Here is a 3,824-nt window from a genome sequence, read left to right on the forward strand (position 1 = left end):
GTAAAGTTGCAGGATACAAAATCAATACACAAAAATCTGTTGCATTTCTATACACTAATAACAAAGTGTCAGAGAAATTAAGAAAACAATCCCATTTACAATTGCATCAAATGAATAAAATACCTAGGAGTAAATTTAACCAAGGTGGTTAAAGACTTGTATATTGACAACTACAAGACATTAATGAAAATAACCAAAGACAAAAATAAATGGAAAGATATTCCATGCTCATGAATTAGAAGAATCAGTGTTGTTCATATCATCCAAAGCAATCTACAGATTCAATGCAATCCATATCAAAATTTCAATGACATTTTTCAAAGAAACAGAACAAATCATAAAATTTGTATGGAAGTGCAAAAGAATCCAAATAGCCAAAGAAATCTTTAGAGAGAACAAACTTGGAAGCATCACAGGCCTTGATTTCAAACTATATCACAAAGCTATAGTAATGAAAACACTAAGGTACTGGCATAAAAATAGACACAGATTAATGGAAGGGAATAGAGGGTCCAGAAATAAATCCACACATAAATGGTCATTTCATTTATGACAAAGGAGTCAAGAGTATTTAATGGGGAAAGGATAGCTTCTTCAGTAAATGTTGTTGGGAAAACTGGACAGCCACATACAAAAAATTAAACTGGACCACTATCTTATTAAACAGAAATTAATTCAGGGGTGCCTGGGTGGCTCAGTTGGTTAAGCATCTGACTTTGGCTAAGGTCATGATCTTGCAGTCTGTGAGTTCGAGCCCTGCATCAGGCTCTGTGCTGACAGCTCAGAGCCTGGGTCTCCCTCTCTCTCCATACCTCCCCTGCTTGCACTCTGTTTGTCTCTCTCTCAGAAATAAATAAACATTAAAAAAACAACAGAAATTAATTCAAAGTGGATTAAAGACTTGAATGTAAGACATAAAACCATAAAACTCCTAGAAGAACTACCATATGATCCAGCAATTCCACTTCTGGGTATTTATTCAAAGAAAGCAAAAACCACTACCTCAAAAAGATAGATGCACCCCCATATTTATTGCAGCATTATTTACAATACCCATGGAAACAGCCTAAATGCATCAATGGATGAATGGATACACAAATTCTGGTCTATATACACAATGTCATTCATCCATAAAAAAGAATAAAATCTTCCATTTGCAACAATATGGATGGAACTTGAGAGCATTATGCTAAGTGAAGTCAGAGAAAGACAAATACTGTGTGATCTCTCTTATACATGGAATCTAAAAGAAAACAAAAACCCTAAAAAAAAAAAAAGCTCACAGATAGAGAACAGAATGGTTGCCAGAGGTGGGAAAGGGGTGGGCAAGTGGGAGGAATGAATGAACTGTTGTCTTTTGGGGTTTTTTGAGTTTATGTGAACTGTTTAAATAAAAAAGAAAACCACTTAACAGAAAAACAGGCAAGAGTCTTATATAAGCATTTCATAAAATGATATCCAAGTGGTGAACTTGGAAAAAGGCAAACTAAACATCTAAATACCTACCAGAATGATTAAAAATTTAAGAGCCATGAAACTATCTACTGTAGGAAAGAATGTGGAACAAGGACAATATTTGTACAACTATTGGTGGGAGATTTAATTGGTTCAACGACTTTGGAAAACGTTAGTGTTTACCAAAGTTGAATACACACATGTCCCATGACCCAGAAATTCCACACTTAAGCACATAACCAATAGGAATGTATACATATTTGTACCAGAAATGTTCAGAAATGTTTATGGCCATTTTATTGAAATGACTAAGATCTAGGGCAAAAAACATCACCAAATGTGCATCAGCTATATAATTTGTAAATAATGTCATAAGTTCAAGAACAAGCAAAACTAATCTATGTTCTTGTGGTTACCATTTGGGGGAAAAATGGGTCCTGATTGACAGGAGGCATGATGGTGACTTTTGGAGGCTGATCATTTGCTGAGTTTCCAAGTAGTTACTTGGATGTGCTTACTTTGTGATAGTTCATTTAGGTGTTTATTTCTGATTTCGCATATATGTCATACTTCAATAAAAAGTAAAAAGGGAAACAAAAATAATATAAAAACAGGGAGGGGGACAAAACAGAAGAGACTCCTAAATATGGAGAACAAACTGAGGGTTATGGGAGGGGTTGTGGGAGGGTGGATAGGATAAATGGGTAAGGGGCACTAAAGAATCTACTCCTGAAATCATCGTTGCACTATATGCTAACTAATTTGGATATAAATTAAAAAAATAAAAATAAAATTTAAAAAAAAGTAAAAAAAATAAGTTTTTTTTATAAAATGAAGTAGGCAAACTAAATAATCAGGTATATTCTATCATACTTTTTTTTCCAATCGCAGTGATATTCATATTTTTCCCTATTTATATGTCAGTAAATTGATATGTCCTAGTGATAAAACATCAAAATAGGTTGAAATGAAGAGACTTAATGTTATCTTTTATTGTGGTTAAAAACATGTAAGATTTACCCTCTTAATTTTTTTTTTAAATTTTAAAGTTTATTTATTTTGAGAGAGAGAGAGAGAGAGAACACAAGTAGGATAGGGGCAGAAAGACAGTGGAGAGAGAGAATCCCAAACAGGCTCCACAGTGTCAGTGCAGAGCCTGATGTGGGGATTGAACTCACAAACCATGAGATCATGACCTGAGCCAAAACCAAGAATCCAACGCTTAACCTACTGAGCCACCCACACGCACCCACCCTTAAAAAATTTTTAAGCGTACAGCTGAGTATTGTTAAATATAGGCACAGTGTTATAAAGCACATTTCTAGGATTTATTCACCTTGTGTACTGAAACTTTATACCCATTAAACAATCCCCCATTTCCCCTTCCTCGAGCTTCTTATAACTACCATTCTATTTTCTGCCTCTATGAGATTGATTAGTGTAGATACCTCATATGAATGGGATCACACAGTATTTATCCTCTTGTTACTGTTTTATTTCACTTAGCATATGTCTTTAAGGTTTACCGATATTGTTGCATATGATGGTATTTCATTCATTTTTAATGCTGAATAATAGTACATGGCATGTATATACCACATTTTCTTTATCCATTCATCTGCTGATGGACACTGAGGTGGCTTTTAAATCTTGGCTACTGTGAATAATGCTGCACTAAACGTGGAAGTCTAAATATTTCTTCAAGATCCTGATTGCAGTTCTTTTGGATAAATAGCCGGAAATGGGAATGCTGGATCGTATGGTAGTTCTATTTTTAATTTCCTGAGGAACCTCCATACGGTTTTTCCATAGTGGCTAGAGCATGTTACATTCATACCCACAGTGCACAAGGTTTATGGTTTTTCTACATCTTGGCAAAACTTGTTATTTATTTTTATAATGGCCATCCTAACAGATGTGAGGCAATATCTCATTGTGTTTTTTAGTTTCATTTCCTTAATGATTACTGATGTTGAGCACCTTTTGATATACCTGCTGGCCATTTGTATGTCTTCCTTGGAGAAATGTTTATTTAGTTCTTTTATGCATTTTTAAATCGAGTTACTTGTTTTAATTTTGCTACCATGTTGGAGGGCCTTATAAATTTTAGATATTAACCTATTTGGTTTGCAAGTTATTTTTCCCATTCCATAAGCTGCTTTCTCATTCTGTTGTTTCCTTAATATTTAATGTGTAAAAATGACAACACTAAATTAGTTTAATTTGGATTTAGTTTTCTTGCAGTTAAACAGAACTAATTTTCATCTTATGATTCATAGCTGCTGAAGAGTTCCTTTCACAGAATGGATGTGTAATTTAGTTTTTCTATTTTCTATGGATGCATTTGACTGCTTTATCTTTTTTAGAAG

The sequence above is a fragment of the Acinonyx jubatus genome, chromosome X (assembly GCF_027475565.1).
Source record: "Acinonyx jubatus isolate Ajub_Pintada_27869175 chromosome X, VMU_Ajub_asm_v1.0, whole genome shotgun sequence".
Lineage (NCBI taxonomy): Eukaryota > Metazoa > Chordata > Mammalia > Carnivora > Felidae > Acinonyx > Acinonyx jubatus.